A 21,998-nucleotide genomic window follows, 5' to 3' on the forward strand; every position below is an offset into this window, starting at 1 on the left:
GATATTAGTTTGCTTTACCTCCTTTGATTTGCTGTTATTTTTCAATAAAAAGCTTGTATTATCATAATGATTTATTTAAAATGCCTGAAAATTTAAAGAATAATAGTACTGCAGTAAGCAGAAAACCACTGCATCTCCCCCAGCCCCACAAGATGGAGCTCGCAGCTCAGGAGCCGGGATGATGTTCTTTGTGTCACCGAAAAATTAAACTCGGGGTTTTACTCTCACCCTTTTCTAATTTTTATCTTTTGCTAATATAATGCAGATTGGTTTTATACATTATTTATGGAGCCCAGAACTAGTACAGTGAATGCTGTCACTCATTTTAATGATTTAGATATGTTTTTTATTATTATTATAGTGTATACGCTTTGGAAAACCTTCATTTGGATCCCATTTAGAACACAGGAAGTTGCCCAAAGCTTGGATGTGAACCTTAATTTACTGAAATCCTTGTAAGGCTGAGAATATTTACTGCTGGCATTTATTGCTCCTGTGAGAGTTAGAGCAAGAGGGAGAGTTGGGGGGAGAGAAGGAGGAAAGGAAAGACAACAGTAACTTCAGCCAAAAAAGCAAAGAACATATGCTGGAGTTGAGCTCAGCTGCGCGCGTGCAGAGCAGGGTTATCTGCCTCTGAGCTGCTCTGCTGGGACAGGAGGTGCCTTACTGCCTCACAGATTCAGGAGAGCCCCACCAGGGCTTGTCCTTTGAGGAGCTGAATCTGCTTTTTCTAAAGCTTCTCTTTATAAAGCAGGTTCACAAGCAATTTGGACACTCAGTTTGATGTACCCCATAAGGGATTGAGTCCTTTTTGCGCTGCAGCAGAAGTCCCTTTGGACTTCCCACTGTGCTCTGCAGGTAAAAACCATAGAGATTTTAGCTGTGCAGAGTTGCAGAGGTTCCAGAGGTGCCCAAGGGAAATATGATGCACAACCCCAGGCAACCTTGGCTGGAGACAAGGGAGGGTTGCAAACCCACCACTGTCTTGCAGGGGGTGGATGGAGAATGTGACCCAGCAACCAGCAGTAATGGATGCAGGAAAAGATCTCTTCATTTTCTTCCTCTTTCCAGTTGCTTTGTGCCTGCACGATAATAAATAAGCATATTCAAGCTTTGTTGTTATAACTTACAGGGAAAAAAATTCCTAGGATAGGTCAGTCTTTGTTCAGGTTATGAGTGCAGGAGATTTCAGCAGTCTCCAGCTTTTCAGAAAATCAGAGTTCTGCACTTCAGGAGAAAGAACAGGTGCCTCAGTAAATCCCACAGCATTTTTTTACTTTAAAGAAAAGCAGAACAAAATATTTAACTTTTTTTAAAGGTATTTGCTTTATGCTCCCCTATTCCTCCAGCCCTTTTTCATTCAGCTGCTTAACCTGCCTTTCAACTGGTCTCTCTGGTGGCTTGTTTGTCCTGCACCACGACAGCTAAAGCAGCTAATAAAGTAGCTGGCAGCAGGGTGAATGAAGGGACCTTGCCAGTTACTGCCCCTATTGTGGAAAAAAACCTCAACAATAAAAATTTTATATGTCTACCTTGAAATTTCCTCGAAGACCTGTATGTTATGGAGAGTTCTTAAATGAAAATATTGTTTTGTGAATCTCTAAAGAAATGCAATATATTTTCTGAAGAGCAGCTTAATTTAAAAGATTGCCCATTTACATGAAATATCCACAACTGTTTGTTACTATTATTATTGAAACAGCTTTTGATGATATACTGTCATTATTTTGAATTTAGTTATGCTTTGTTAGTATTCATTACTGGCACTGTGAAAGGATCAAGGTGTTGCTCAACAAGGCATGCCAGTGTGTGGTGAGGAGACAGCTTTTCTCCAGGAGCTCACAGGCAGAGTTCAGTCCTGCAAGGAGGCAGGATGGGGTGAGCAGCTGGGATTTGGCAAAAGCAGACAAAGTCAGTCTGTGGAAAGCTGTGCCCCTCTTAAAGGCTCTGTACTGATGAAACAGCTGGGTGGGGCCCAGAGACACGAGATTATTACCAAGGTCTCAAATAATAGTTCAGCTAGAGAACATGATTCAAAGAGCAAGTACATAAAATTAGGAGGTCTGTGTTCATGATAAACTATCTAGATGCCTGCTGTATAATTTTAATCTTAGCACCAGATTGCTCCTGCATAAACATCTAACATCTCCTTGGCAAAGGCTTCCTGAAGAACTTTGAGAGACGTGCAGGTAGTTAAGATATGCAATGCCTGCTCACAGAATTAGGAAAAGGGAAATGAAGAGAAGGAATCTGCAATTGCTTGTAGAGCTGGAAGGTTAGGGATCATTCTTTATCTCTTGTGTGAGTGAGAGGGCACCCATCATGAACAAACTGCTAGGCACAGTTGTTCATTTTTACATTAAGATGTCATTTCACATTAATTTAAAGGACTCCAGTGCAAGATGTGGTGGCATGGTTTAATTCTCAATAATCTCGTCAGAATTGCAATTTTGAGAAGATATTTAAGTGTTGGAATAGATAAGGAAATTGTTAAAATTAAATCATTAGAACTCTTTAGAACGAGTTGCACAAATATCTGCCAGGAATGACATAGGTATGGTTGATTCTTCCTTGAGGCAGAGAAATTTACAGGATGACCTATTTATTCTGTTTTCAAGGACTTGTGTGCAACTAGCTGCAGGTGCTTAAGAGCAGAAAATATTCTGTGTCAAGGAAAAAGACCGATTGCATTGAAATAAAGTTCAATTTCAGCTCAAGCTAAACAAGAAGTTTGTAGAAATCATGTAATTATGCAAAATCCAACATACATAGTATTTAAAATTTCAAAGGAAATTGATCTTTTAAGGAAGTATATAGAAGATAGCACGAGAAATGCTCAGAAACAGCATCCAAGAAAGCTCTGCTGTCTAACATTATCAAATAAAATAAATCATTCCAGTGAGAGGAATTTTGTGTTTCTAGTTCCAGATTCAAATGTTTGCCTAAAAATAGAAATTATCTTTTTTTTTTTTCTTTTCTCTTTGTGTCATCATAGTGTTGCCATTAAGAATATAGCCAGCAGCTACTTTCATTAAGAGAAGCCTGTGATCTCAGCTGCAGGAAGAACAATGGAAACATGCTGTTCTTCTCAAAATGCTTCTGTGGATTTAAGCTTCTTCTGCTCTGCTTTTTCATCATAAACTCTCTGCACACCAGCGCTGCAAGCCTCAAAGAGGCCAGGGAGGAGCAGGGTCAGACTGGAATCCTCTGTCCCATGCCATGGGCTGGGGCTGGGCTGGTGGTGCCTGCAGGCTGAGCTGCAGTGTGACCAGGCTGCTGCTCTGCATTGCTGGTGCCATGCTGGTGCCATGGGCTGGCCAACAGCCTGCAGACTGGATTTCTTGGCATCTTTCCTAGGAAGGCACTCCGCATGTACCTCACACCATATGCTACAAAGGTAGCTGGGACTGATGGGCAGCCTGAGTGTTTCATTTTTGGACACTGGGAGCTCAGCTACAACCAATCCCATAGCCACAAAGCCTCAGAGAGCCAGGGCAGGGAGTCTGGTGGGCTCTCTTCTGACTCTGGTTATCTAAGCAGAGTATAGATGCAAGGTCGTACCAGGAAGTCACTTCCATTAAGGAAAAAGCAACCAATTTGAATGAGAAGTTTTCCACACTGTCCATGAAATTTTCTGCAGAAAAAATTCTAGAAACGATGTTTAAGGGGGGGAAATGGTTGTTAATTCTACAACACTATGATAGAAGATAGGGCACAGTCTTTCACAGCTTTAAGTACTTCAAGAGTATAAAGAATCTTCTACTTTACTGAGATCAGAGGAACAGAGCATTACTTTTATTCAATATAACCTTTTAAATGAAAATTAACTCCCAAACTGACTGCCCTGGTTTATTTATAAAACCTTAAAAATGTATAGCTATTTTGTGCTTTCCCTGCTAACAAGGTGGGTTCATTTGGCAAGGCTGTGACCTTCTACTACCAGATTTTTGAGGTCTTCATTGACTGCTTGATGGACCTTTGAGTTGACACTGTTTTACTTCAGGATATCAACTGCTAGAATGACATTGTCTTGTTGGCTTCATTTGATGAATTCTTGCAGGTGGATTCAATTGAATGTGTAGCAAGCAGTGTACAGTGACCTGATTATTTATCTTGTCAAATGGAGTCCCTGGACATAACTATCAAGCTGCCATTGACACTGAGTATGACCAGCTCTGTATTAAACTGTCCAGCTGTGATGTGAAGAGTACACCAATTATTTACTTAAGAGGAATATCACAGAGTGCTGAGGATGTTTGAGAGGCTTGAGAGCCTGTATAGCAATAACTGCTGCCTCAGTAGCCTTTTTGAGGATATCAAAGTTTCACAACACTGCTCTAGAAGGTCATGATTATATCATATTTAGCACAAATTCATGGAACATGCCTACAATTGGTGGGTTTTTATTTTTAATGATTTCATCCGTTATTCATTCAATGTAGCAGGGTATGATTAACTAATGAAATTTCTAGATCTTGCCCAGCATTCATCAGGCTTCTTTAGCACATTCATGGTACCACTGCAAACTTGAAGGGAACTGCTATTGATGCAGCATGTTTGACCTGTCAGGCAGCTAAACCCCACACAGCTGCTTTCTCACCCCCCTCCAGTGAGATCTGGGAGAGAACTGGAAAAAGGGTACAACTCATGGGCTGAGATAATGACAGTTTAATAGGACAGAAAGGCAAGGGAAAATAGCAATAATGATAAAGGGATATACAAAACAAGCTCTGCACAATGCAATTGTGCAGCCACTGACCAATACCCACCCTGTCCCCAAGCAGTAGCCACTGCCCCACAGCCAACTTCCCTCCTGGTTTTTGTTCACTACGATGCCATATGATATGGTATATCCCTTGGGTTCATCCCTGTCCTGTGTCCCCTCCAGCTCCAGGCACCTGCGCCCTCCTCACTGACAGGTGGTATGAATGGTGGAGAAGTCACTGAATTAGTGTAGGCACTGATCATTAACAACTAAAACATCAGTGTGAGATCAATATTATTGTCATCCTAAATCTGAAACACTGCACAATACCAGCTTAGAGACCTTTCAGTCATTTAGCCTGGTGCAAAAAACTATACTAGCACTGGAGATGTGACATGACCTCCCAGAGCTGGATCCCTGTCATACTAAGCAGACTTGTTTGGTGAAGAGCAGTTGTAGAGGAGGATGGTGACCAGGTACATTGCTGAAGTAGCTCCACTTAAGAGTTAACTGTTGACCTGACGCTCTTTGCATCCTGCATATTAAAAACAATTAGATAAAACAATAATTAACAACTTATCTTAACTGCAATCTATTTTTATACAGTACAGCTTGTGCACAAGTTTTTGATTAATTTTAACTCATGGAGAGTTGAAAGAGTCTGTAGTTTTCAGATTATTCAGGTCAAAGAACAGATGTTAAATTTCTTTAAATAACCAGTATAATTTTAGCCCAAATTAACAGATTTGTTTATTAATGCTCAGAACACTCAACCTGTTTTTAAAGGATGGGAATTGTAAGATTGGAGAGGTGAGCTCATTTTTTGTCCATAATAAAAATGGTAACTCTATGCTCTAGAAGCAAGAGAGAAGTCTCCCTAAACCATAGGGTTGTGACCAAGGTCTTAAGACCAGAGCTGAGGACCTGTTAACTTTGTGAGCAGTTGGGACAAGTGAGCCTTTTTCAAGGAGATTCTTGAAGTTGAGACATTTTACAAAGGATTTGCTGTGAATTGGGCTCAATGCAGAGAGTCCCTGCAGTTGTGCATTGTCTCTTCTCCATCCTCCTTCCTCTGACAGGCAGGCCAAGAGCAGGGGGGTTGCACATCCCTCCAGTGCCACACTTCATCCCTGTGGTATCTCCACAGATTGTTTTCTGCTTATCCTTTAAGTACTCTGGTCATCATAAACTGGTGTGTGACCCCAAGCTATGAAACCACGCTTCATTTTAGACACAAGAACCAGCTTTGAGAGGTCCCCTATGTTTGCAGAAAATCTAAGCATCAAAAAATGCTGCATATAAAAACCTATCAAAGTCTGTGATTCCTGGTATTCATGGGAATTAATTGGCTGTGTGAAATTTGAGAATTATACAGGTTCACTGCTAGAAGTAAGTCACAATTAGTGCCAAGTGCTTTTACCAGCTAAAAAAGCCCCATGGATTAGGCCTTTCAGAAGAAAGGAAACCTGCTTCTGAACTTTTGCTGCAGTTGGATACTCAGTCATAGAATAGTCTCCATACTGCCAGTGCATTTACAATGTAAACGCTTTCTTTTCAAGGTCAGGGTTTTAAAGCACTAGACTGCTATTGAAACTGCAGGGGCAGAGCCTGAACAATTCTACTGGTTTTCTAAAAATAAGGAGCTTTATAGCTAAACTGCAGGATGTATTTTAAAAGAGTCTCAACATTTTTCTTTTTACTGCTACTTGTATCCCATCTCTACCAATTTTTACTGCTTTACACAAAGACACATTTATCGCAAGGCATGGCATAAAATCAACACTCTTCCATTCTAGCAGTTAAGCCCCATCTTATAATGTTTGTGATGTGCCACAATATTCAAATGCATTAAAACAAAACCTGACCCACCAGAGAGACTATGGATTTATAAATAAAATGACAGAAAGGGAGAATGCCTACTTCACCAGTTCACACTTCTTAGCTGCAACTACTGTGTTGAATTTTGCATTTAAAAATGTCATATTTTCATTTAAAATCTGCATCCCTCAAATACCTCATGAAATACTGCTGGACTCTGAGGTGTGAATGAAGCAATCAGTTCTTTCATTATAAATGCTTAATTCTAATCAATCAGAGCTTAGTATTCCCAAACCTTTGGAGCTCTCTTGTTTAGCTTTATCAGTGCTTGAAAATATTTATTGACCAAAGGATAAAATAATATTTCTTGTTATTGGAGAAGATGTGCTGTTAAAATACTTAGGACTAATCCTGTAAAAATACTGAGAACTAATTACTGGTCAGTTTTCAGCTTGGTGTACTGGAAGAAAAGCAGTGAGGTCTTGGCACCCACATAAGGTTACCCAAAGATTGTCCAGCTTGTAAGTAAAAGATGATATACCTGCTCATATCCATACTTTCCTGGAGGCTGTGACAAATGGTCATGTGCTTTCAAGTGTAGAGGACAGCTCAGTGTGCACTTGGCTGTCCTTGCTTCAGATTTCAGGGTGAGCTGATGTGCCTGCAGCCCAGCTGACTGATTTGCCTGGCCCAACTGCTGAGCACTGTCCCAGTGCAGTGTAAAGATAACAAAGACTCATCTCTCATTCTCTTTTGCAAGACTTTCTTTTTGGCCTTCAGTACTACATTTAAAGCTGAAATACCTAACCTCTGCTTTATAGACCTCTGAAGATCTTGTTCTTCAATTCCAAGCAAATCCAATACTGATGCTGTGTTATTTGTCTTTAGCAAATGTGGTAAAAAGATAAGTTTTACATACAAGGTCTTTTTTTTCCTCTATTCTTGTCATTATAAAAAAAATAGAGATACGTATGGAGATACTGTACAAAAATTTTTTGAAGTCAGACAAAGTATGGCAATTTAATTGTCCCAGTCCAAGTATGTGTGAGCTGGATTTGGGTACTGGAATGTAAAACTTCATTTTCATTTTCTAAACATTTTCAATTGCATCTGTATCTTTCAACCTTCTTTTTTCTCTTTAATTGCTTCTGTTAAAATATGCAAAAATTATAATGGGGAAACTCTATCAATTCTTTTAAAAATAGCAGAATTGTAGTTGACAAAATTGGTACAGCAATTAGGACAAGACTCAAGTAGGAAATATTTCCATTCTTTAGCATATAGAAACTTACATATGGTTTGCTGCCCAGCACCAAAGCCAACATCTCAGTCTGTGCAAAGAAACAGGAGGAGAGTCAGTGGGTGGGCTCGAAGCATGAAACAGAAGGAGGGAGAGGGAGTGAGAGGGGGAGAGACTGTGTGCATATGTCCCGAGGAGTTGGGTAGTGAGAGCATCCCTTAGGGAGATGAAGAACCAGGATTCATACTCTTCTTCTCTATGATCCACAGAATGTGCTTAAATTCAGCTCTCCTAGATCCCCCATGGGCAAGTTATTTCATTATTCTATACTTTCCGAATGTGGCTTCTTAGAGATATTTTATTATGAATAAATAAAGGATATCCCTTGGAGCAGGAGCATTCTGTTTATGTTAATTAACAGTATTCTATATGTTCTGCCTCTCTTTGTTCCTGTGCTAACTATAGCAAGGCAACAACAGCAGTGGGACAGCCGGAAAGTTTCATCCTAAACTGACCCAGGGGATGGACAATGTTGGCTGAAGTTTGGGCTGTGAGCAGGAGCAGAGCATGGTTGGAGGATGTGTCTCACTCCTTGGGATCCTGCTGCAGGAACACTCCTGATCTGAGCCAGGTGCCCAAATCCAGGTGCCTCAGCCTCTGTACCTCCTGGGGCTGGTCTTCTCCTCTATTGTGTCTGGCAAAGCTGCTCTCTCTTCTCCCACAAGTGCTCTCTGCTCTTACAGGTCCCTAAATCAGGAAAGGAGGTGGTATTAGATGGCAATCATCTATGAGCAAGTTATTTCAGTGGGTAAGTTACTTTGAGGATTTATTCATAGCTTTTACTGAAATCAGGGGGAAATGCTCATCTAGAGTCTTCTGCAAGTCAGTCCTTAGGATTTTCAATGGGAAAGGAATGTCTGGGCATCATCTGTGTTATAAAATTTTATTCTTGATGCCTCCATAGATTTTATAGTTTTGCAAAAACACGTAGCAAACATGGAATTTATTGCTTATAGTTCATCCAGGAAATGTGTCATAGTACAAGATGGACTGAAGATAAAAGATGGTTAACAAGTATACAGCAATGGTCTGTAAAACTGTTTAATAGATCAATAAATAATTTCAGTGATAGCATATTGAATTTCAATAGTCAGTGAAAACCCACAGTTTCAAAATGCTGAATTTTGCTTTTCTAATGACTAAGTCTGTGTCACTTTCCTATAAATACACAACGTTAGCAATTATCATCAAGGCCCTATTTAACAAGTTTCTAATTTTAACAAATGTGATTTACTGCAGTGAATTGTTGATATGATACCTATTCTTTATTCCTTGATGAGTTTAACCCATAAGTTGATTATATAAGTAAAAATGTCTGCAGGGACTTTTTTCAGTAAGTCTAAGGAATAGGAAGGGGGAGTAAAGCAGTGTTTTTTATACTCTGGGGATACAGAGCTGAAGGTTCCCTGATGTTTGAGTTAACTGCCGTCCAGAAAGCTGGCAGCATCCAGTCTGTAGGGAGAAGCTCGGCTCTCCTAGCTTGCCTGGGTAGAAGGGTTTGTTCTAGGACCTTTGCTGTGGTTAGGCAGTGTTTACATGGGGACACCTTCAATACTGTAATGGTGAGAGTTGTAGCAGCGCCCTTGCTCCCCTCTCAGAGATCTGAGACACCAGGTGATGAATGGGAGGAGTCAGACACTGAAGATATGTTCCCAAAGGGACAGAAGATTTCCATACCTGACTGGAAACCACAGCCAGCTTTCCAGGAAAGAGTCCAAAAAAGTAAAGCATTTCAAAGCACTCATTTTAGAAGAAGTTAACTGAAAATATTAAAACCAGGTCCCCGTGAATCAATTTGTATAACAAAAATACTGAATAAAATATGTAAAAAGCAGCATAATTTTAGAAATGTAATAGAAAGAAGCCTAACATCAAAATTCTTTATAAAGAACATAAAATCGAGTAATAGCCAGCTAGTCAGTTTGGCCAAAGTCATGTTCAAGACTGTTAAGATATGAGGAAGTGAGAACCTCTTTTCCCTGAAGGTGAGGACCTTCAGCTGCAAAGGACTGCTGCTGTAAGGCATGTAGATCTTTATTCTCTAGTCATTAGCACTTTATTATACAAACATTAATATAGACTGCCTTATTACAAATAAGGCAAATGGATTTATTTCCAGGCAGACTAGATCTACATGCATTGGTGTGTATTCTGGGATTAGCTAAACCAGTCTGATTTCAAACTGTGGTCAGTGCTACCTTCACTATTCCTTTTTTTCACCTTGATTTTTCTTTTTTTTTTGGTCAGCTCTTCTAACCTAATTTTAGCAAATAGACTTACTTTTTAAAATGCTCTATAAGAAAGTCTTATAAAATGTGCAAGCATCTATTAGCATTGCTGCATCTCCTCAGGCATATTCTTTCTGCCTAATTCCTTATGCCAGGATCAATCTCTCTTTTTTTTTAAGCTGATGTTTGTATAGCACCAAGTCTAATGGGGTTTTGGTTTCTCAAGTGCAGCTGCATGGAGCAGGAACTGACCAGAATATATGAAGTAGACAGACATAATTTAAGGAACTGGCCAATGAGAAATGGAAAGAGAAGCTGAGCACAAGCAGAAAAAGCACTACTACCCTCTGGGGTAGTCAGAATTAGCTATTAGACCAGGCACCAGACAGGCAGCCAACAGGGACTGTACCCATCAGATATGTTCATATTAGGTGTGAAATATATCCTGACAGTGCCAAGGAGCTTAGAGCTCTGGTGGTACCTAAACAGGCACCAGGTTCAGCTTCTGTTAGAAAGGGAGCGTTCACTGTGAGCTCAATGGACTTCCCACACTGGGAAAATATTTATAGGAACAAGTTTAGTAAAAAATAAAATTATTATAGTTTGTTAATTTGAACACAATGCTCAGCAAAGCTCCTCTGTTCCATGAGTCTGTTCTTAGGCTGGAAAGGAAGGGGTACAATTATAGCCACCCAAAAAACCCCCAAAGAACAGATATGTCATGCTTTCTTGTCTTCAACACACTCAATAACTTCCACAGGTAACCAGGCTGGCACAGGGCCTAAAATCTACACTCTCCTATTTGGATTAATTGTCCAATGACAACCTTTTAGAGTTTCCTTTTCTTTCACAACAAATGAATTGATTTTCCAATGCAATTCCTCTTCATATCATGCTGTGTTATTCCTCATTTTTGCATAATATTTTCTTCTCTGGATAAATAACATACACTAAGCCTGTATGGTCTATGGAACTGGAGCATTTTTCTAGGTTGACCTGGCTGTTCTCACTCTGGTTCATCCCATTCCCCACCACCCTTCCCAACCCCCCAGACCTTCTTGAGTTAAAGTCATTAAATAACACTTTAATGGTTTTGTGACCTACTCAGCATGAACATTGTGGAATGTGTATGGAAACTGTATTTCACTACCTATATTTTAATCCAAATGGAGTAATTTAATACAAATATCGGGTTCAACTTCTAGATACATAAAGTATTTTGATGTTGTCAATGAATTACTAAAATCACTTCAATCCATAGGGAATTAATTATGTATGGGAAAAGTAGAAAATTCTGAAGGAACCATTTATATGTTGAGAAAAAATATACCAGCCCAATGGCTATTGCAACAACTTTTTCATTGTAACAGCAATAAATTTTCTGCATGCATGAGATATGCTGATAAGGTGGAAAGTTTAGTAACTTATACTGCTGAAAGTTGCATGATCACCTGTAATCCCAATGTTTCCAGTAAGTGTACTAAATACCAACTAGCTCTGAATAAAAGGTCTATGTGGAAAATTACACTGTTATTTTTGTTTGCCTTGCACATTATTTAAACAAGAGTTTTCACATTCATGGCAGCAGTTTCTGTCTCTGAAAGCAGTATATGATTATATATGTATGACCTATATATATTAGGTCTCCAACAATAATAGGAGAAATAGAATTTTTTTGGTACTTTTAGATAAATGTTTCCACATTATGAAGTATTAATGCCTAATTACATGTTTCAGCAAATAATCAAGTTTTGTTTCACAGTAAAAATGTTTGTACTATTTTATTTGTCTACTTAGTTCATCCTCATTTTTGTGTAGATGTGTATATATTCTATGGTAGTCAGCACCAAGCAACTCAAATTGGCCTGAAAATATTACCTGATATGTATATTAAAATGATTTATTAAATGGAATCAGTAAAATAACCCCAAGTAGACTATTTATCACTGAAAGAGATCATAGTTTCTGACATTTTATTTAGTTCATTTATATATCCTGAGCTGGAGCTTTAACTGAAACTAACTTTTCTTGCTGTCAGCAGAGCTGATCTAGCAGGGACAAATCACAAACAAAATCTTTGGTCTTGATTCTAATTTTGGTGCTAACTGAAACCAGGAGCGGCTTTTTCTGTTGTTCAGCTCCATGCTGAAGCCAGGCAGACCTTTAGGAAAGTGGACTTTGCCATGGAGAGTAGAGGTTTCAGCTCTACTCTGGGCCAGTTATAGAAACCTTAACAAAGGTCTCACAGCTTACATGTAAATATATTTATTATTGTAGATCTTAAAGAGGTCAAGGGCTTCTGTTTGGATTTTTTTTTGTTTTGCTTTGTTTGGAGGTTTGTTTGTTTGCTTGGGGTTTTTTTAACTTTGTTTTTCCCTGTAGGTGCTTCTGCTACTGAAAGGTCTCATCTTTTTAGGGAATCTGCATTAGAAGATGCTAATTCAGAACACGTTGAACTTTCCTGCTCTACTCAAAAGTACCCATAGCTGTATAAGACCATGCTGTGTTCTGCCACCTAACACCACACAGAAATTTCTGAACTTGTGGGGGGACATTATTATGTTTGTGGCATGTTATTCTCACTTCTGATCCTTGGACTAACGTTGATTTGTGCATTGTGTGTGCTGGAATTTGCTGAGCTGCACAGAAATACTTGTAGCTTGGGATGATCCAAGCCTGGATATAAGCCCAGTTTGATCCCTCCAAGAGTGATAGTTTTTCCCATGGACCAAATCCTTAGTTTGGGATTGCCTTCTTCATGTTTCAGCCTGAGTGCTGACCCTTTGATGGCCATCTATACAAGAGGACTCTGTACTCCAAAGATAATCTTCACCCAAATCAAATCATCTCAGCTACACCTCCTGGCCTAGGTCCTATGCTAAAACATCCTCAGAAGCTGTTCTGCCTGTTCTGTGCTGCCCTTCCAGGCATCAGTCTTGTCTAGTGGAGTCTTTTGGGTTTGTCTTTGCGGGGAAGATTGATGCAGAGGAACACAAAGTCCTGAACTGAGATTTGAGGGGTTTTGTCACCTGAACTTTCTGTGTTCCCTCTCTGTGAACCTGGCTCTGGCAAATTACTCAAGGGGCAAATTCCAAAGGGAAGGCTGAGTCTGTCACACTTGTCCAGTTTGATGTGAGAGAAAAGCAGCTGCAGTGTTCCAGGCCCAGGCATTGCCAGATGCAGCGTGGACCTCAGTGGAGTTGGTTCCAATACCTGAATCCAGCCTGCACCCCATCTGTGGTGGAGTTTCACTTCACCTGAGTGTGTGTTTTGTTCAAACCATCTGCTCTTTTGTGTGCTTGTCTTCATGTGGGTCTGTGAGGAGGGCTTAGGTGGGAAAGGAACAAGTGCCTAGTCCAATCCTGCATGCTGTTTGGATGTGTCTCTTGAAGTGACACTGCTCGTTCCCATAGGATGCCCCAGATAAGTCAGCAGTGCTCTGCTGTCAGTGGCATTAAAAAGCTACACTGCTGCAGCAGGGGCCCTTGCCCTCCCCCACAGATGAGACAGGCAGTGCAAAAGGCTCGATTCACCATTTTCAGCATTAAAGGGTTGCAAACTTTGTGGTTTTGTGTTCTTTTAGAGTTTGTAGGGCATTGCTCACATACACAGATGCTCTCTTCTGCCTTGGGAGCTTCAAGCAACTTTGAATTCTACCAGTAGATAAATTTTAACTGAGTCCCTTCTGCTCCACACAAACTCTACTGCCCCGCTTTGGCCAAGCTGTTGGTTTTGTCTGCTTTTAGGCATGTTTGTTAATACACTATAAAAAGCCTAAATATCAAATTACACAATCTTCCATTTCACTTATGCACTCTTTAACTTCTCACAAATAAAATGCTCTGCATCTTATAGCCCAAACTACCTTTGTGCATGCCCTCTGTATTTGCTGTTTATTTAGGAGCAAGCTTGGGGAATATCAGACCATTTCAAATGCTGGTTTTGAAACATACTCTTGGTATAATTTTTGGATTATTCCTTTTTATCACATCTTAACTTTGAATATCAGAAATTCTTCTCCTGTGGATAAGGGAAGTTATTGCCAACCTAATTTCAAATGGACTTTAAAAATTCAATCTTTTTAGCGCTTTAGGTTTGATTGTGCATGGCTTGTAGGATTATAGCTTCTTAGTTTTAATGTCTATTTTTGAATGCTGGTTTGGGGTCAATGGTTAGAAACTCAGTATCATTTTTAGTTCTGAAATATCCTTTTGATTTACATGTCTGAAGCGACAAAACCTCTTATTGTTATCATTTTTGAAAAATTGCCAAGATACAGCCAAATCTTTCACTGCTTGCTGCACAGAACTGGTTCTTGCCTTCGTGTACTGTAGAATTCATTATTGTAATGCCTTGTTTACTTACATTTCTTTCTGGTGATAATAGGCTTTTCAGCCTTCAGCGTTCAAGGCCTTTGTCCGCAGAGGAAAAGAAAAATCAGGCAAAACATCAGGCTCTTTCATCAAGCTTTTCAAATCTCATTTCAAAAGTTTGCTGTTAACCATTTCAGCATCACAATAGAGGAACAAAAACCTTCATAATAAAAGATCCAGAATCAGAAATAAGTCTGCAGGGAAACAGCTTTTTTTTCCTAAAGCTGTTTTGATGCAAAGCATATATTCCAGGATGCATATTCCCCTTTCAGAAGTAAGGGCTGCCTACCTTCACACACCTTCTCCAGTGTATTGCTTTGGATAAAGTCAGAAAATAATGCAGTAATATCCTTCCCTTCCTATTGGCATTCTGTTCATGGTAAGAAATCCAGCAAAGTACCAGGTTTAACTATTGGTCTGTACTTCCCTAAATGCATGAGTTCTCTTGTTCCTTTAGGAATGGCAGCCAAGGCTAATGGGTTTCAAGGAGCTGTTGAAGAATTTTCAGCCAACTCTATTTGTTTTTAAACTCAATATATTGTAAAAAATTATTGACATTATTCATCATGTTTTATGAATTTTTTTTTCCACTTTTTAAAATAGCAAGTGTTCACAAAATGTTATCTTTTAGCTGTAAACATATTTTGTGTAACTGTTAAAGAAGTAAACTAGGCTTTCCTTACCATCAACAAACCTGTAAATCTGAGAGTGCATGTAAACTTAATAAGTAGGCTTTTGTTTTTCAGGTGATTTTAGAAAGTATTTCTTGATTGTTTAGTTAGCCGGTTGGTTATCTTAAATACTAAGTTCACTGCTGTTATAGTTCCACAAGCTTTCCTGTTTTAATACCTTCTTCATGATGCCTTTAAGTTTGTGGTACCTTGCTGGTTTGATATCATTGATGGCTGGCTCAGAAGAATGTTTTAGAAACTTCTTTTTAATTTCAGTGAACACAAATAAGTGATTTCAAAGGAGTATGCAAAGAGCAAACTTGTCTTTCTCACTCTAGACTCCCGTTCTCCAGAAAAGATCAGCTCATCAATAGAACCTTGCTCGTTCTGGGCACTGGACATGGTGGTTCAATGTGAGGGAACAAGAGAAATGTGTCATCAAGTGTTTGAAGGTTACATGGGGTAAATTCAAGTTTGGTTTTCTGACTGCTCAGTGCTTGGCTTGGCATCCATGAGCTCTTCAGGCCTGTCTCTGTCCTCATCAGTGGTTTGTTTGGCCACTCCTATTGTGAGCACTTATGATTTTGTAAAGTATAAAGCAGCTGCTCTGAAATTTTCTGTGCTTCATTTCTGTTCCATGTGATACTTTTTAAAGATCTTGGGAATCAGTATTCATGTGGCTTTTCCAGAATTAGAACAGATTTCCAGCTTTTCCAGAGGGAGAACTCTTTTTCTAGTTTTGAAACACTAGTTTTTAAGAAAGTCTCTAACATGCTCTTAATATTGCGGAGTTTGAAATCTGGCCAAGGGTGTCAGTTTGGTGTTAGTGACACTCCTCTTTTTTTTAAGCTCATGCAAATTCACGTGTTTTCTTCTTGCCCTGTTGTGACACATCAGAGTTTTGACCAGTTGTCGGTAGATTTCACCTACATTGTGCAGACTCAATGTTCTTGAACCTCCTGTTTGCCAGTTTAGACTGTTCTGTGCCTGAGCCATCCCCCAGCCTAACCAAAATATGGGCTATGGGCTGCTCAGACTTCCCAGCAAGGCTGCAGCTCTGCTGAAAGCATTTGCCAAGCGATAATTCTGGCACTGTCCATACCAGCAAGGGGCTGCTTCTCAAAGACCCTTTTCTACAGCAATTGTGCATCTTCATGTAAATTGATGAGGACTGTCAACTCTGAATCTCTTGAATTTATGGTTACTTTGGGGTTTGTTTACCTGCTGCTTCAGCTCTGGCTTGATACTTTTAAAATACTCAAGCTCTTATTAATACCTACCCTTCCCCAAACAACACAGTCCATCTGGAAACGTGTCACAGGCTCCATAAACATAGTGGGAGGGTATTTTTCCTTTTTGCATAACTTATGTAGTAATTCGTGATGGCTAAACACCATTATTTGAATGTCAATCTTGTAAAATCAGAAGCATATTTAAATATGAAATTTGAGAATTTTAATAAATTGCACGCATCTGAAAATTTGACATGTTCTTATTTTACTGCAAAAAAATAAACAAAACTTTGAGTTAGGGTGAGAATTCATGAAAACAAACTGTGCTTTGTACGCATCTTATCAATGAATAATAAACTCTTATTTCAGGAGTCTTGTAAGAATATAAAGAGTTAAATCTGTTTGGAAATGTATTCTTTAATGAGTGCATGCTGCAAACACATCCATCTGTAAAGCTGAACTTTAGCATTCAGGTAATAACTGTGCTGTCAGTTTGGCATCTATCTTATGGTCAGTACCATGGCAGTAAAATAATTAAGAAATATTAAGTGTCTTAAGATCCTCCATTTGAAATACTACATTAGAAACAGTTTTCCTAAATTTTTTTTTCAGTGTTGGCAGATAAGTTGCTTTTCCTTTAAGGCTCCTGGAGTTTGGTGAAGTCCCTAAATTCTGTGCATTCCTGTGGGTTTTGAATTCCATTTAATGGGTGAACATATGAATACGTAAAAATGCTTTACCCCCTGCCATAAATTATTCATACCAATAGGCCACTCCTGCTGCTTCTGCACAGCCTGTGGAAGTTGGACACATGGACAGACAGACATTTCTAAGAGCTTTAGCATTAATCATGTTGGAGAGGTGTTAAGACAGCCAACAATTCCCTAAAGATGGAGTGTATGTGCTTTCTTCTTGGAGCATGTGCTCATAAGAAACTGTCGACTTATTCCCTGAGTAGAATGCATTAAAAAAAAATTCCTTCTGTGTACATTAAGTAAAACATTTCAGCCTTCATTAGCAGGTCTAAAAGACAGCAAGAGCATTAAAGATAATACTCACAAACAAGTTAGATATGATCCTGAGCCTGCAACAAGCAGCTTTCAGAAGGCATTAAAGAGGATGGAGACTACAGCCTGCAAAACACCAAATTCATCTGACAAAGAGAAGGGGGGAGAGATGGTAAATGAAAATGTGGAGCAAAGGCAGAAAAGTTCATTGGTGGGAGGATACTGCATCCCCATAGTCCAGAGCAGCTAAAGCAGGCTGGCTGGGACAGTATCCTGGAAAATGCAAGCAGAGGTCTACATGCACAGCTGGTAGTTTTCTGGTTATACATGAAAGCCGTGGCTATAGGGTTTTTTCCCCATTTAATTTTGTGATGTCAGCAGATCCCCATTTAGCAGCGAGCAACCCTCTCTGGGTGGGATTTGTACACATACACAAGTACTTTTCTGAATTAGGGCCAATGGCACTGATGATATCAGAATGTGAAACCAGAGAGCAGGAGTGTAATTGAGTCATGAACCAAAACTCTGAAATCTGGTATTGAAAACTGCAAAATTATTTAACATTTTGTCTTGGCACCCTCAAGCAGTGGAAAGCAGATACATGAGATTTTAAGCAAGGACTCTAAGGAGGTTTTTAAGTGCTTTATTTTTTTTTAACTTTTATATTTTATGTCCTTGATTCTTTTCTACTCATTTTTAAACTAATAATAGTGTTATTTAAAATAATTTTCTTTTACACCAGAAGACACGAAATGCTATGATATAAGCCCAAAATAATTATTTCTCCCATTAGGAATTACGTCTTGATGAAAAACCACAATATGTTAAAAGAAAAAAAGATAGAGTTCTTCAAATCTTCAGTCAGAATCAGAGGAAAAAGCCTCAGAAGTGAATATCCATTGCACAGGCAGATCAAGCTAAAATATAACTCATTGTACTTGTGCAGAATTTAAGGATTACTGTAGGATTCAGGATGTTTCCTTTTCTTAGTTTCATGATTGCTCATCTTAAAATAAAACATTATAATTGATTGAATTTCTTTACATTTATGTAATTAATATATCCTCATTAGAAATCACTTAGCTCTGATAATTCCCGTTGGTGCCATGGCTGATAAACTAAATGCCAATCAGTGTAATAAAAACAGTGAAATATAATTTCTTGTTGTTCCAAGTGATGATCAACTAATCAGCAGTAAATTTAATCAGAACATATTAACATCAATCAGTCATATTAGTGCTTGCAAACTGTTATAACCAGCTATGTCTGACAAGTTATGGAAGTTTTTCTATGAACACTTGGAGGCCATGTGCACATTTAATTATCTGGGTTTTTATATATATGTGTGCAAGCAGTTTAAACATATAAGAATATAAAACTTCCATGAATTAAGTACTTGGCCCTGTAGTAAATGCCTGTTACTTGAACAGCCTACAGTTTTAAAATCTATACTGAGCTTTACTGTTAATGGATCCAAGACGCTCTTATAATCGATGCCAGCTTTTCTGCACGTCCTGGAAATGTGTCCATACTGCTTGTTCAGACAGAGAAGCTTTAGTCTGTCCCTCCTTGCTGGAGGGCAGTAAGTAGGGAGAAAAAAGGGCCTAACTGATGCATTTCCCTGGATTTCCTTTCCTTAATTAAACAGTAAGGAGGAGATAAAATGTGGATCCCCAGCTTTATGGGACCTGCCCATCAGTGGGGACTCAGGCTACAACTGAAATGGATTTTAGGGCATTCCTACATTTTTATTGGGTTGTTTTCATCCCAGCCACCACAATCCAATATATTTAATGAAGATCTTGATGTCAGGCCTATAGGATATGTGGGAATTTATTAATTTCTACAGTGTAAATACAGACATCACTGTTCAGCTCCTGACCATCAAGATGCACGTGTTTGCAGTGTTAGATTCTGCACCACACATGGTCATGGTAATGACTGAAGATCTGAAGATGCATTTTGAAGGGTATTTATTTGATATTAAGAGAAGCATTTTAATTTGTCTTCAAATAGACCACAAGTGTATATCAGAGCAGTGTACATCTGTTTGGAGATAGTTTCCATGGTTGAATGAGTATTTTGTTGTAAATAACGTAATTAATTGTTTTAACCTTTCTCTGTTTGCATATGTTCTGAAGATGCTTCATAATTTTCTTAAATTAGTGGAAATTACTCTTTCAATAGGTTCTCTAAATATCACCTGTAGATTGTTTATGTTTGAAAGATTTACTATTCAAAATTTGAAATGTAAGATAATTTTGAACTTCACTTGCTGCACATCATTATTTCTATTTGCAAATTAGGAGAGATTTCTGATGAAACTGCTCTGAACTACAAGGTTAAATTCACTTGGTGAATAGTGTCATTATTCTCAAATATTCTTCAACACTCCTGCCTGGGAACTCATCTGCAGGAATAGTCACAGAAAGTAAATGGAAAGAAGACAAACAGCCAAGACACATTCACTGTTTTCCTTGAGTGAACATTCTTAGAAAATATTTAGAAATATTGGCTCTGTTATTAGTTATATAAATATTCATACAAATCTGTCTATCAGATTGCCTCCCTGAAATTACTCAGGCCTTTTTAGGAACTTGGAGAGAAAAGTCTCTTAAAAATATATTTCTGCACATTTTCCAGACATATAATGGACTGGATATGGCCTTATAAATTACAGGCTTTCCCATACTCATCCAGTCATGGGGCCAAATCTCAAAGTTAACTTTAATGGGATTTTGGCTTAGCAAGGTTGGAGGAAGGGCAGGAAAATTTAGCCTATGATTTATACTGCTTTCAAAAATTGCTCAGTGAAAAAAAAAATACAGCAGTGGTACTTAGGTAGTACAGTTGCATGTAATTTATTTTCTACATAACCCACATGAAATTTAATAAGATATAAAAAAATCATATTTTTGACTGAAGTCTTAAAAATTCTAGCTTCAGTGAAAATAACTGGCCTCTCAAATGAGCTGATCAAGTAAGGAAAAAAGTGAAAAATATCTATTCATTGAAAAGTGTTTTATTTGATTATTTTTATTTAAAAAAAAAGGACCTGCACTTCAAAAATACAGTAACATATGATAGAAATTAGGTAATATGCTGTAGCTGTGTTCTCAGCGGGGAAGAAAAATGAGAATGCTCTGACAGTGTAGGGAGATAGGGTTCAAACTCCAGGTCCAGGAGCTATATTAGCCTCTGGGATAAAAAGACTGATTTTCATTAAAGAAAAAAATAAAATAATAAAAGAAAGTTTTGTATATGGAGGAACTTCCTTTGTAGAATATCATCAGTTGGAACAATGACCATTAAGAAAACTTCAGTGACCTGTCATCTTTGGTAACTTTTCCATGGATTTTTTAGTTCACCTGAGTGTGTCTGATGACCAGATACCAAGGTAAGATGGCAGAGGTCCTTGATGTACTTCAATTCAAACAGATTTATAAATGGAAGGCAGTGAAAAATATTGTTTATTGACTTCCAGAGGTAGATCTTAAAGCAAAGCAAACAAGAAAGCAAAGCAGAGATCTGCCTGCAGCCAGTGGGGACTACACCCAGCCTGCCACCCAAAGAGCAGCTGCAGCCACGGAGGTTTTGTTGTGCACCTAAGCAATTGAGCATCCTCTGCAGAAGAAAATGATATAAAATGTGCAATTATTTATATAATTAGGCATAGTATTAATTCTTTTTATGGAACAGATATATTGATTACAGACCCAGGGACTATAAAAGAAGCCAAATCACACCAAACACAAAAATGCCCCAAACTTTAATTGCTAGCAGTTCAGTAGAACTTGTGCCCTGTAGTCACAAGGCTAATATGTGCCTGCTGTTCTCTACATCTGAGAGACACTGGGCTTACCTTTGGAGCAAGGATGACTCAGATTAGACAGTGAACAGGTTTCTGGGGCATCTTCAGTGCTGGAGGTCTCTAAGAAGTAATTAGATTAATACTTGTCAGAAAGGTGATAGATATGGCTAATCCTGCCTTGGTACAGGGGGCTGCCCCCACTGGCTTCCCAGACTTAGGATTTAAAAGACAATGTTATGTATATAAAGCTGCACTTTAGGTCAAAGCTATATATTCAATAAACAATAATTAGAATATGCTCACTATTATATTCTTTTGACACCTAAAATTAGTTTTAAATTTGACCTAAAAATTTATTTCTCTAGAGGTAAATACAAGAATAATCACAGATCCTTTTGTTGTTGTTGTTGTTGTTGCTGTTGTAACAGGAATGCTGTTGCTTTATGCTCAGAGGTCTACACTAAACATTTAGAATTCCACCAAGGGCAAAATCTCTCCCTCTCATGCAGTGTTCTCAGAAATGAGGTCAGGCATTTCTCAATCCCTGGCAAGAAAACTTTCTGACTCATTACTCCACCACAATGCATCCATAATTTCCCCTTGGGTCCCAGTCAAATTGTTCAAATGCTTTGAAAGAATTTATCTTTGACATCCCAAGAAAGGGCATATAGAAAAGATGTCCTCCTAGCATGAAAGGATTAGAGTCCTCTTAGATTTGAGGCAGAATTTCTTGCAGTTTTCAAGATATTATTATTTATTAATTCATGCAACGGGCTTCACAAGCACTGAGGTACTTTACAGAATTACAAATTCTATTGCAAACACACAGATGTGAATGTCCTGTAGTTACAGA

The sequence above is a fragment of the Geospiza fortis genome, unplaced genomic scaffold, assembly GCF_000277835.1.
Source record: "Geospiza fortis unplaced genomic scaffold, GeoFor_1.0 scaffold40, whole genome shotgun sequence".
NCBI classification, from domain to species: Eukaryota; Metazoa; Chordata; class Aves; order Passeriformes; family Thraupidae; genus Geospiza; species Geospiza fortis.